Genomic DNA, 14,660 nt, shown 5'->3' with positions numbered 1-14,660 from the left:
GTACAATGGGTGAAAAGGTTGAAAAGCCCTGATTTAATCCATTCTGGGTTGGTTCCTTCTCAAATTAGCAAAAACAACCAGATATTTAATCCCACTATCAGAAGAGGAATAAACAGTAAGGATTGACCACTTCTCCCAAATGAGTAAAAAGGCCTAAATTGCTTGTAGCTGGAGTGCTCCAGAAAAGATGTAAGTTAGTTATTATTTAGGTAGAAATAAAAAAGTGATGAACGGACTATAGCCTAATTTCTTTGAAACAAAATATTTATCCACGTCATTCAAAAATGGGAGAAGTGAGTCTCTGGAGAATGAATTTGATAGGCAGACTTTTCTCAGAGAAAAGGAAAAAAAATCCTTTCTGTCATCTTACATAGTTTAGACAGCCTGGAATGAGTGTCTTGTTTCAGATTCAGATGAAAAATATTGCTGTTATAGTTAACCATCCATGTTCTGGCTGAATAAAACCTTTTCGATTCTTGATGTACTTCGAAAACACTAATTTTCAGTACTGCATCATATCTCAATTTAGGATCCTCCTTCAGGGAGGATCTCAACACAAATGGGTAAGTGTAGAATTCAGAACTATCTAGGAAAACATCCAGAAATTTTCTATTTTGTGCTTTCTCCCTCATATACATCTAATGACTTTATTATGGTTTATGATCTTCAGTAGTGTATTCAAAGGCTATTCTTATATTGATTTGTGCTTTTAAATCAGGGACCCCAACCCCCAAGGTGTGCCTATTCAGAACTGGGCCATGCAAGTGGTGTGCAGGCATATGTATGAACATGTGAAGCTCCATTTGTGTAAGCTTTATGCACCTGCTGCTCATGCAAATGGAGCTGAGTGTGCTCACCCATTGCTTGTGCAAAACTATTCCCTCTCCCCACCACTGCTGGTACTGTTACTGTTCCAGAAAGCTGAAAAGATTGGGGATCATCATTTTAAAAGACTTTTGTAGAGTTCAATACTAACTTTTCTACATCAAATAATATATAAAGAGCAAGAAGTATGAAAAATATTGGTACAAAGTTCAAATACTGAATTTATGCTTCTGATCTTCAGATGCAGATGAATGTGAGTCTTGCCACGAAGAACAGTATCCTAACACAAATCAACAAGAATGCATTCCCAAAGTAATGGCTTACCTGTCCTATAAAGATGGCTTGGGAACAGCTCTGACATCTTTGGCACTTTTTCTTTCTCTGACCACACTTATTGTTATGGCAATCTTTAGGTTACACTCGAATACTCCCATTGTGAAAGCCAACAATTGGAGCATCACATGTATCCTACTCACCTCTCTGCTGCTATGTTTTCTTTGCTCCCTCTTCTTCATAGGAAGACCTAGCAAGGAAACCTGCCTTTTAAGGCACGCTGTGTTTGGTATCACCTTCTCTGTTGCTGTTTCCTGTGTACTGGCCAAAACGATCACTGTGGTTCTGGCTTTTGTGGCTACAAAACCAGGGAACAAGATGAGGAAATGGGTAGGAAAGAGGCTAGCAATTTTGGTTATTGTGCCTTGTTCTTTGATTCATATTGTCATCTGTGCTGTTTGGTTAGTGAACAAGCCCCCTTTTCCAGAATTAGAGAAGCATTCCCAAGTGGGTGAGATCTTAGTGAAATGCAACGAAGGCTCAGAGATGATGTTTTACATTGTCTTGGGCTACATGGGTCTTCTGGCCATTGTCAGCTTCACAGTGGCTTTCTTTGCCAGGAAATTGCCTGACAGTTTCAATGAAGCCAAGTTCATCACTTTCAGCATGTTGCTGTTTTGCAGTGTTTGGATTTCCTTCATCCCCACCTACTTGAGCACCAAGGGCAAATTGATGGTAGCCGTGGAGATTTTCTCCATCTTAACCTCTGCTTTTGGTTTATTGAGTTGTATTTTCCTTCCCGAATGCTATATTATTATAATACATCCTGAATTAAATAAAAAGGAGCAAATGGTAAGGAAAAGAAATGATTGATACTGCATAAGAAGAAGCTAAGATTCGTAGCTTCAAAATAAAGGCACAATGCCAGGGTAGACGTAATGCAGACAATCTCTGAAAGATTCTAAGGTAAGATTGGCTCATTTGTTAGATGAAAAAATTGAGAATAGCTGAAGGCTAATTGTGTGCTTTTTGCTGAATAAAGATACGTTCTTCATTTTGTTTAATATATATATTATTAAAAACTTTAAACTAACATAAAAACTAACATTAAGAAAAAAGAAAGGAAAATACAATAGTGCAGAAACAAAAAATAAAAATAAATTTAAAAAGGAGCTTCAATTTTTTTTGTTTCAATGATTAAATGAAAATTATTGATCAAATTAATAATAATGGAAATTGGCCAAGATTCTTTGCAAAGCAGATAGTTGGTGGCTCTATTAAAGAAATTAAGTTCAGTCTTGTGTACAGGAAGTTTATCGATTGACATATTTTGCTTTCTGTTGACACTAGGAGATGACTGCTATTAAAATTAATCTAATCCCACAAAAATAAAAGAAAATCCAGAAAGATAAGAGGCTGTTGCTTATACGGTTTAGGTCTTCTTTTTGAGAAAAAGGCGGGTGAGGCAGGATAATTTTGCATAAACTTTTCTGGTGTGCCATTTATACTTATTGCTGATTTGGGATCCAATGCTCATTATGAGTTGGTCTATTGCAATGGACTTACTTGGAACTGCCCTTCAAAAGCATGTGGAAGCTGTGTCTGATTTGCAGTGCAATTGTATTTGTCATTTTTTATTATGAGTATACTGGCCCACATTAAAACTGAAATTCTGTTGCCTGCTCTCAAAAGAAAGTATATATCTATCCATACACATGCATAACACCTATATACACATGATATATATAGAGGAAGGCTGAGAGTTCACAAGGTTGATACTATATGGAACAAAAGTAAGACTTAATCTGGATGTTCTGTTTTGGATACCCAAAAGCCTCCTCCCAGAAGGTAACAAGGAAAACAGGTTATGAAGTGGATGTGTAGTGTTCCAGACAATATTGCGGACCCTGCTCAAGCAATGCTTATATGCTATGTCCTGGATTGAAGGAAGGAGACTGCCAATAATCTTTTCTGCCATCCTCACCATTCTCTGCACAGCCTTCCAGTCTGAAGCAGTAATGCTTCCAAACCAGACTGTAATGCAATATGACAGGATGCTCTTGATCAAATGTTGCTTGTCATTTTTAAACTACTACATGATACATAGTAATGTGCAGGGCTGCCTGTTTTCAGTGGTGTCACACTTCTGGCAGGTTGGGAAATTCTGGATCCATTTTGTGAAAGAATGATACCGAGTGGGATCCTGGACATATGTCTTTTGTACTGTGAAGCTTCTTTTCAAATTCAGATGGTCCCAACCATGTGGACTTTCTAGAAATCTTGAAGAATTGGTTCCTTCTTCAGTCATTCAGGCTAGAATATTGGTGGAGTCCTTTAATGGAGGTGGAAGTTGTTTAATTCTTACATAGAATTAATTCTACAACTTTCTACACAGGTGGCACAAGGTGTTGTCTAATGGGAATGGCAAAAGAAAATAATTAAAATTGGCTATAATCTTTTACTCAATCAGTCAGCAGTCATTCTCTGTAAATAAATCCTAAAGCAATCATATTCTTGTAATTTCTATTTCTATTTTAGTCTTCATGATCTATTCATTCCTTCACATCAACAATTGTGCTTTGAAGAGTCAGCTTGCACTCCATGCTTTCTTGGCATGGACAAAGTCTAAAAGTCTGGACATATGTCTTCTGTACTGTGAAGCTTCTTTTCAAATTCAGAGGGTCCCAACCATGTGGACTTTCTAGAAATCTTGAAGAATTGGTTCCTTCTTCAGTCATTCAGGCTAGAATATTGGTGGAGTCCTTTAATGGAGGTGGAAGTTGTTTAATTCTTACACAGAATTAATTCTACAACTTTCTACACAGGTGGCACAAGGTGTTGTCTAATGATTTACTCAATCAGTCAGCAGTCATTCTCTGTAAATAAATCCTAAAGCAATCATATTCTTGTATTTCTATTTCTATTTTAGTCTTCATGATCTGTTCATTCCATCACATCAACAATTGTGCTTTGAAGAGTCAGCTTGCACTCTTTTCCACATCTGATATCCATGCCCAGATAGATAACTCATACGACTATGTAAGAGATGTCTCAGAGATCATTGTGCTGGGATCATCAATGTCATGGTGGCTTTCTTGGCATGGACATTGCCTGATAGTTAAATTATGCCAATCTGTGAATAGAAAACCCTTCCCCCTTCCATTATATACTTAACAATAGACTTATATTTCCTTTTCTTTTCACTGAGGTTGGCCCATAATCAATTGCGTACATTCAGAACCTCATTTATGGGCATCTGAAATCTACCTTTGTAAGTTTCTGTGCTATAGAGAAATCACAGTTGGCCTTATCCCTCATTTACCTGCCTCAAGATGAGATGTGCAGATGGTCTATTTTTGTTTTAATTATCACTTTTTTTCCTCATCAAGCATATTATACTTTTGATTCTCAATATCTATTTTTCTATTGAAATGAAAGAAAGCCACATCCTCTGTGAGGATCCTATCAACATCTTTTCTTTGTTGATGTATTTGTTTATTAAATTTATAAGGTCACCCAACTCAAACAATGTAATGCTAGGAGGAATACAATAAAAAAAGAATAAGCAATAAACATGACTCCTTCGTGACATGGGGCCAGGCTATTTTATGGACCGCCTCTCCCTGATTACATCAGGTCACCTCATCAGATGGACTAGAGGATGCATGCTGTGGCGCCCATCAGATAGGGACATGTATTTAGTGGTTCCTATGAAATGTAACTTCTCTGCTGTGTTATCCTGATTATGGAACATTCTTCATCCCTAAAATTAGTTGTGCATCACTGAGATTTCTCTTCCATGTGTGGTGGGTAGCTTTATAAATTCAATAAAAAATAAATAAAATAAGCGACAAGATGGCAAAGAACATGTGTTGACAATATAATAAAATTGCATAAATATTGTAAGCTGAAGTAAAATTGCTAATAACAAATCACTATTTTGTTAAAATACCCAGGCAGAAAATGTTTCCACAAGTAGAGAAGTAATTTGGATGGTCTAACTCATCATGTTTTATAGCAGAGCATAACATTCTGAGGTGTTTGCATTTTCCAAAATTTTGAATCTGATCCCTATATCCTGAAATTTAAAATATGATATTAAAACAAAAATGTGTTAGAAAGATACATAAATACATGACTATAAATCATATTATCATTTTATTGTAATTCAATATAAAGAAGACAAAATCTTATTAAATAAATAAGATTAATTTTGGATATCCTAGCCACTATATTTCTGAATGTAGTTCCCAATTTATTGTTCAAAGACAAAGACGTCTTCATCCAGAAGAAGTATTGCACACTTTTTCCCCTGCTATCACATATATATGATGTTTCTTACATTAAGAGCCTTTGTGGCATAGTGTTGGAAGACAGTATTGCATGCAACATCTGCCTACAGCCTGTAGCTTGATCCTGACAAGCTCAAGGTTGACTTAGCCTTCCAAACTTCCAAGGTTGGTAAATGAGGACCCAAATTGTTTGGAGCAATATGCAAGTAATGCTTACATGGTAAACCATGCAGAGAGTGCTGAAATTGCGATGGAGCTGTATACAAATCTAAATGTTATTGCTTTTTAAAAAAATGGAAGAAGACATCTATTCCTGAATAAAATTCTTTGGCCAATCATGTATTATGTTCTCTTCAACTAAATTTGGAATTAGGTCAGCATTTATGCGGCACTTGAAACCACACTAGTCTTTTTCCTAACTAGCTGCTCTCTGGTATTCAGCTCTGGTCTCAGCATGATAATGTAGCACTTGGGCATAAAAATGCAACCTAATAAGACACCACTTGAGGCCAAGATAGAGAAGACCTCCACAGCCACCATGGATTTCCCCTTAGTGCTTAAGTAGGTGGGCACAAAGGAGACCCAAACACTGCAAAAGACCAGCATGCTGAAGGTGATGAGTTTGGCTTCATTGAAACTGTCGGGTAACTTCCGGGCAAAGAAGGCCACTATGAAGCTGATGAGGGCCAAAAGCCACATGTAGCCCAGCACAACATAAAACATGATCTCTGAGCCTTCGTTGCATTGCACTAAGATCTCATCCAATTGGGAATGCATGTCCAACTCTGGGAAAGGAGGAGAAAGGGTCAACCACACAGCACAGATGCTTGTTTGAATAAGTGAGGAAAAAACAATGACTGAGACAGACAGCCTTTTCCCTACCCACCACCTCATGCGGTTCCCTGGCTTTGTGGCCATGAAGGCCAGAACCACAGTGATGGTTTTGGCTAACACACAAGATACTGCAGTGGAGAAGACAACTCCAAAAACTGCTTGGCAGAGTAGACATGTGACTGTCCCTGGGCATCCGAGGAAGAGAAAGGAGCAGAGAAAACATAGCAGGAGTGAGTAAAGCAGGGTGCACGTGATATGCCAATTGTTGGTTTTGACAATGGGATTGTTTTGGTGGCGGATAAATGTCCCCAGCACCACAACTGTGATTACAGCAAAAGAAACAACAAAGCTAGTCAGGATTCCTCCCAGGGATTCTTTGTAAGATAAGTAGGTGATAATTTTGGGAATACATTGATGGTGTTTCTCATTTGGATATTGTTTTTCTGGGCACTTCTCACATTGCTTGGAATCTAAAAATCATAAATAAGATCTTTAAAAAGTCTACACATTGAATTGATATTAAGTTTTAACAATTATTCCTTGCTGAAACGTTTTGGAATCTTCTCATATAAAAATATAGTTGTATTCTGAGCAGGTTTCCATGCTACCTCTTGAATCTGATAAGTAGAATTGGCTTCATATAAAGAGAATAAATCTCTTTTAAAAATTATGCTTTAGGAAAATCTTTCTTAAAGTTTATTTTTGTATTCAATAACCACGTTTCCTGAAGAAAATAAAGAAATAAAGAAAATAAAGAAAAGTTTATACTTAAAAAAGGAGAAAGAGAACAAGACAGATGAGAGATCCAAATCAATCTATCATTTTCTTTAAAACTATACTCAGGAACTGAACTTGATTAGAGAATAATGTATTTTTAAAGAAATATACTATAGACCTTTTTTCTTACTCATCATGGTGGAAATGCTCCCCTCTGAACATTGGACACAGTCATAGCAGCAAACCTGTTTCCCCTCCTTAATTAATTTCCGGTACCCAGGATAGCAACTTTCTACACAGGTGGCAGAAGGTGGTGTCTAATAGGAATGGCAAAAGAAAATAATTAAAATTGGTTATAATCTATTTTTTACTCAATCAGTCAGCAGTTATTCGCTGTAAATAAATCCTAAAGCAATCATATTCTTGTAATTTCCATTAATGCAAATTTTTAAATTCCTAGAACTGATTGCTAGATTCAGTCAGGGTAGAGGTGAACATCTTCTAACTGCTATTGAAAATTTGGATAGAAAACCCTTCACAACACCTACATCATACATAAAGGAATTTGAAATGTCCTGAAGAGGGTCATAAAAGAATCTCTCACAAATTTAATGAGCTATTTTAATTTGAATAATAATAAGAAATAAACTTATATGGAAAATGTTGTTGAATTTCTGACAACTTTAGTTGGTAATGACATCCATATTTAGTCTTCCTCCATTCGTTGATCTGATGGCAAATATATTCCTGCCTAGCATTTGCTAACCTTTTTCAATTATCTGTGTTGCATTGCCATTCAACAGTGGTATCCTGATTCTCCATGTATAGTAAATTTACTCACGAATGAAGGCCAATTTATATGTCCCAGGATAATGTTGCTCTTGGTACCTGGGACCTGAGATTTTGTATTCTGAGCTTTCGGACTTGTGCTAGAACCCATCTTCAGGGAACTTCTCTCTAGCATAGTATGTGCTGTTCTGTGTGTGGTATTTATAGTGCCTGTGGTAAGTGGCTTTTTAGATGTTGATGACTGGCTTTTAAGTCATTAGCTGTCATTTGCTTGTGCTGCCCAGTCCTCACCTTCTAACTACTAGGCTAGATGTAAATCAGCACTCCTATTGACTGACCAGGGGCCTGTTTCCCAGGTTTCAATCACTTCCCTGGCTGTTTTTGTGCCTGCTTGTCAAACAATCTTAATAGCTGAAAATTGAATGTGTGTCCTTGTTCATTGCAGTGTGTGGCCACCAATGAGTTCTGGTCTCCTTGTCTGATCAATATCAGGAGTCTGTCAGCACTGCGACTGAGCAAGGTTATAGCCATTTTCCTGCTCATTGCTACATAGAATGGAGGGAGGAGGGTGTTGCCCAGGTGTTTCTCTAGTCATAATAATCTTTTGTCCTGTGGAAACCAAGGTCATCAGTTGTTCCCGAGCCTGCAGGCTGGGCATTTTGGAAAAAGCCCACCAAATAGCTGCATTGGGGAATGTAGTTGCTTGCATAGCTTTATGGGTGGGATTGCTAACTTTTTACTGGGGAATTGTTATGTATGCATCCAGACTTGGTTTCACACTTGAGCATGCCAATACTTTGTAACTAATAAACATGTTCTTAGAGAAAGTTTCAAGCCTCGGAGTTCTGCTTTATTCATGACTCTGTCGGAACCATGAGAGAGTCATTACAGAAACAGTCCTGCATGAATTATAACACCATTCATTTCAGAACTACACACCTAAATTCTGGTGCCACTATATGGATGAGATATTTGTCATCATCAAGAGAAATGCACTTACAGATGCACTCCATCTTCCTTAAAGTATAGTTCACAATGGAGGAAGAAACAGCTAGGCAATTACCATTTGTAAACACAGAAGATGGATGCCTAGAAACTACAGCTAAATGTCTATGGAGATTCTAAGTCACCAGGTCATACTTATCCCAAATATGCTTTTTTATGAGACAACAGGACTTGTTGTTTTTCTTTGAAGATGTTTTGCTTCTCATCCAAGCATCTTTGGGATACCTAGAAACCACAGTTTATCACAAGGCTACCAACACTCTACAGATTCTGAATTTCAAAGCAACCATCCACTGTCACACAAACAATGTTGCATCAGAACACTATATGGCAAGGTGAAAAGCCACTGTAGTACCCAGCAAGACAAACAGCTGGAGAGCAGGTACCTACATGAACAATTCAAGCAGAATGGGTGCCCACAATCATTTGTCACAAGATGTCTGTGCAACACGGTGGGGAGAGAAAGGAAGAAGGAAGGTATAAGACCAACCACATGGCACAGCCTGACATACAGTATATCCAAAGTATTTCACAAGCAGTAGAATGCAGCTTCTGAGATGTGCAAGGGGGCATTACCACCGCAGAGGCTACCATACAAGAACAAATTATGTCAATCAGGGAAGTAAATGCAGGTGTGGTGAGCGCAAGACTTGGGGCGATGGTCAGCTTTGGTAGATGTCCAATTAATCTCTCCTATTCTGTGATGAGCAATAAAATGGGATAGCACATTAGTCCAATCTTGCCTGTATTTCAAAATGCATAGTATCAGTGCCTGCTGAAAAGCTATTCACTATAGTAAATTTACTATACCAGGGGAAGGCAACCTTGGCTCTTTTATGACTCATGGACTTCAACTCCCAGAATTCCTGAGTCAGCATAGCTGTATACATAGCACAGCTGACTCAGGAGTTCTGAGAGTTGAAGTCTATGAGTCATAAAAGAGCCAAGGTTGCCTACCCCTGTACTATACTTTTTCAAAGCACATCACTTGAAAAAACCACTGTATCAAAATTGCCAGCAGCTCTCCCCAGGTTTTTGAATTGGCTATGGGAAGCAAAAACTGTGAGTGGCAACAGAAACATGCCCTGCAAAACTCCAGGGAGATGGGATGTGTAGGTTAGGCTGAAGTGGTGAATAGATATGCTGACCGTTTTCATGCTTTGGTTCTCAAACTGATTCAACCATCGACTAAACAGTCAGATAAACCCATTAGTGGGAAAGTCCTCTGGACCCAGATGGTCCATAACCCCAGCCAGCAAAGCTCTCTTTCCCCACAATCTGAAAGTATAATGTAGAATTGAGAATTGCTTCATTTTTCCAGGATACAAAATTGTTCTAACATCATTAGGAAGATTTCAAATGACCTTGGAACCGCTCTGAGTTGACTTGTTTAAAATTCCAGAAATTGAGAAAATATCACCATTTTAGTTGTTTTTTTAAAATTCACCTGCTTAAATTTGGGATTCCATACAATGGCAGTTGTATTAATGGTGAGGTCTTCCTTCTGAGAACTCTGAGGTTCAATATGTCCAACTTGGACCTTCTGAAAGGATCGATTGGGGAAAGTAATCAAGTTGATGATATCGTATGCTGCTGCCAGGTTTCCATTCTCATTGAAAACTATTTCTTCCCCAGCACTATTGTTGAAATGGAGTTTTGTCAGAAATAAACAAAGCTAAAAGGTAAGAGAGATAAGTGAGAAATTAGTGCTGATAGTAGGCAATAGGATTTACAGTTCCATGCTGTGATTTACCAAATGATGCTGAGCTTGATTTTTAATGAACTTCCAAACATTTTAGTTAATATTTTTTGTGTTGAAAGGCATAATTCCACTTTGCATGAATATGTTCACATTTTTTAAGTTTAAGTAATTAATACAGATTTTGTCAGATAGATTGCTCTTCCAAATTTTGCATTTCATGAGAGACAAAAATTATTGCTAAGAAATATAACAGAAAAGCAGAATATTAGAATAATAGAATTGGAAACGACCTTGAAGGTCTTCTACTCCAACCTATTGCTCAAGCAGAAGACCTTAGATCATTTCAGACAAATGCCTGCCCAATTTCTTAAAAACCTCCAGTGTCGGAGCACCCACAACTTCGGAAGGAAAGCCGTTCCACTGATCAATTATTCTAACTGTCAGGAAATTTCCCCTTAGGTTTAGTTGGTTTTCTCCTTGATTAATTTCCAACCATTGCTTTTTGTTCTGCTTTCATGTGCTTTGGAAAATGGCTTGACTCTTTGTGGCTGCGCATTATATCTAATGGATATCATAACAAAACATATTTATTGGAATCCTGTCCCAGAAAACATGATTAAGAAGTTCCTTTATGGCTTTTGCAGATTAAATCAGTTTACACCAAACATATCTTAGAGAAAGGTAAGTATTCTCATTCTATCATAACCCTGCCTCCAACTTCATTCCATTATTATTATTTTGCAGAAATTCTTTCTTCTCTCTACTGCAGTAAATTGTTTTCTCTACTCAGCCACAAAATGCTGCAAAAAAGGTAATCTTTTACTGGATTTGAGAATTTTTTGGATTGAAGATTGGAAACAGAGCAAAAGGCCTCTGGGGAAAAAATTACTTCCATATAGCTAAAATAATATCTGTAAAAAAAAAATCAAAATTGCAACAAGGAATAAGCACTTTCAGAGGTTACCACCAAGTGTCTAGACAACTAAAAATTATAAAGAGCAATTTAAAATATATATTAGATATATAATTCTTCTACTCTAATGGAATAGCTAAATGAAGAACCTGGTATTGTTACTTGTTGCATGCCTACCTGTCAGGTGCAAGAAATCAGGAACCAAAATTGAGTTCATAAGTCGTACAAGTTTATTTCATTATACCTATAAATAGCAATATGAACTACTAATGGTCAAGGCGAATTGGTACCAAAGAAAAGTCAAGGGAGCGGGACTTAGGTCTTTTATGGGGGTATAGAGACACGAAACTGATGATGCATTTGACCCCACCCTCGGGCTCGGCAAGTAATCTTCTGTAATCTAAACAAAATTATGTTTTGTTCAACCAGAAACTTTCAGATAAATGCAGATGGGACTGGAGTAAAAATACACTGTTAATGAATGTTGTAAAAATTGAAATCAATATGCGATTAAAGCTACATTTCCATTACATTAGGAGGCACCATAATTCACCTGCCAAGGTTGGACTTTCAGAAAATTCCACTTCTCTCCTTTGTCCATTGTCTTCTTCCTGGTTCTGGGTGAATACATGGTATAGAGACCTTGGGCTACAGAATACACAGCATCGTAAATATTGTAGCTCTGACCAGACATCTCCATTTCAAAGACAGTTCCAGGGAGACTCCCCAGATCCTCCGTCCCAGTGCAGCTTCCTTTGCCTTGTGCATATATATTGTACGTTGGAAATGAACAGGTAAATGCAGCACCCCAGAACTGAGGTAGGAAATACATTTTAGAGTGAAATGGATTTAGGTTCTCAAGGAACTCTTGAACGCCTGGTACCATATTTGTGTGAAGGGCGAAAGACAAGCTGCCATTGAAGGACAATGCTGTGAATTTCTGGGGCTCAAAGACGGAAGTGACATCCCACAAAGCACTTATGATCCAAACCCGCTCTAATGGGAGACTGTTACTAATTTCATACCATTCAAGAATTACTCGTAAGCCTTCTATAGATTGCATGTCTCCATAAACAAGTATTACATTGATTTTACTATACCATAGGAAAAGTGCTATGTTATTTAGATTATTCTTCCGGAAGGTACTGGGCTCATAATTTATCAGTCTTGGAATAAATTGAATGAAAGAAATGCAAATATCACTCTGAATTAATTTTGGCCTCAGAATTCTGAAAAATCTCTCTCCAGTGGTGTCTTCTGGGATGAGAAGGCCAATCCAATTCCATCCAAAATGTTTCAAGAGCTGAATAATCCCAACATAGTGAAGGTTTTCATTAGGAGTCATCCAGAAGAAAGAAGGAAACTGCATTTTATCACTCAATGCAAGGTCAAAAGAGCCATAACTAAGATGCAGAGAAGGAATAATAACGATGTACTTTTAGACTAAATATTGCATCAAAAAATGGAAAAGTACATTTCTTTGGGACACTGTTTTTCCATAGAAAATCTTGATGGGTGAGACAAATACCAAATCTGGAGCTCAACAAATCTTTCCTCAGAGCTTTTGCAACCAGACCATCATTAGCATTCCATTCAACACTTTTTGGACAAAAATCATCTCAGTCTTTGATTGTGCTAACCAGAAATAGAGAGGAGAGAGGAATGAGTAACAAGAGAGGAGTCTTATTCATTAAGGACCTGACAGTATCTGAGAGTATTCATCTAGCATTTTATATTATAAGGTTAAGATAACTAGTGCTTTACTGATAAATGTATTTAACATTGTTGTGGCATTTACAGAAAGAGGAGAAAGTAAAAGAACTTGAGGCACACCCAGAAGATGGAGAGACAATATCAGACATATTATTACAGCATCAATTAACAATGGTTGAGCACACCAGAAGTGCAAGAACCAGAATTTTGTATCTCTCTCAACACCCAAAGAATAAAGAAGAAGAAGAAGAAGAAGAAGAAGAAGAAGAAGAAGAAGAAGAAGAAGAAGAAGAAGAAGAAGAAGAAGAAGAAGAAGAAGAAGAAGAAGAAGACAGAAACAATGATACCTACACCAATTCTTACAAACTAAATATGTTTGTGCTTATTAAGAATTACTGTGGTTGTAATAGTAATTGATACCTTACATTTCTCTGGAAAGATAAATAAATAAGTAAAAACTACCCCAAATCAGTTCCCCAATATTGCAGCTGTTTTTGAGGGGTTCTCTCCACTTTTAACCACCACTCTTTCCTTTCTTGTGCATTTATGTGAGCCCGGATACCTACCTGTGGAATTTTGTAGGCATTTAATATGTTGGCCATCTGTATGGTGTTCTGGGAAGGGAGATCACCAATGACAGCCATGATGTTTTGCTCCTTTCCCCTCCTGTAATTGAGGGGACAACGGCCTTCAACAAAGAAAAGAGTCAAAAGGTTCTCAGAGGCTTTCAGTGCTTGAAAACCATTGTCATAGACCTTGGAGACCAAGGTGATGTTGGGTAACAAGTTCTCATTCATGTTGATCTCCTGAATGGCAAAACTGAAGGCTAGGATATGCTGTAGGTTTTTAGGCAACGGCCTGCAAGAAGAGTTTCAGTTAGTTCTACAATCTTAGAATGTGACAAGGATTGGATTTAGATAGACTTCTTGATAATGCTTTTCTCTTTACCTAAAATGATGTATTTGTCTGCTTTAATGAGTATTAGAGAAGTGAAGAGTGCACCTATGTTCTGAAGCACTTCTTTGAAAAAGAATAAAACCTTCATTCTTAAATTTCAGTAGTTAAGATATTCCAGAGGTGAGGAAAGCATGGAATGAGGAGCTTTGTTGGAATGTCTGAATATCACTTGAGGATCATGTGGTCATCTATGCATCATACTTTGAGAAGTTTAAAACAGGGTTTTAATGCAATTAAAAGGATTATTTCTTATGTGTAGCATAGCAATGGAATTGGAGGGCAGAAACTGATGAATTGTGCCAACTGTTAAGACAATCCAAATACTCACAATGTACTGTAACATTTGATCACACTCATATATTTAAAAATGACCCACCTTTCTATGCCTTAAAGTACTAAGGAGACATACTGCATGATAAATAGAAATCTCAAGCAACCATAATCTATTTAAAATAAAAGTCTTGGTATATAGAAGTGTTTGCAAATAAGGAATAAATGATAAAATCCTAATGATGTCATTATATATTATGAGAATCATAGATATATATTTATAAATTTTAATAAAATATCATGCTAGATATTTTTAACAAGGATTCTTTTTCTTTTTGCATACAAATAAAAAATAGAGGAACAATATTGT

Source organism: Crotalus tigris, unplaced genomic scaffold (genome assembly GCF_016545835.1).
Source record: "Crotalus tigris isolate CLP2741 ecotype Arizona unplaced genomic scaffold, ASM1654583v1 scf7180000023944.220044, whole genome shotgun sequence".
NCBI classification, from domain to species: Eukaryota; Metazoa; Chordata; class Lepidosauria; order Squamata; family Viperidae; genus Crotalus; species Crotalus tigris.
The sequence above is the reverse complement of the archived record's forward strand: the minus strand, read 5'-3'. Positions refer to the sequence as shown.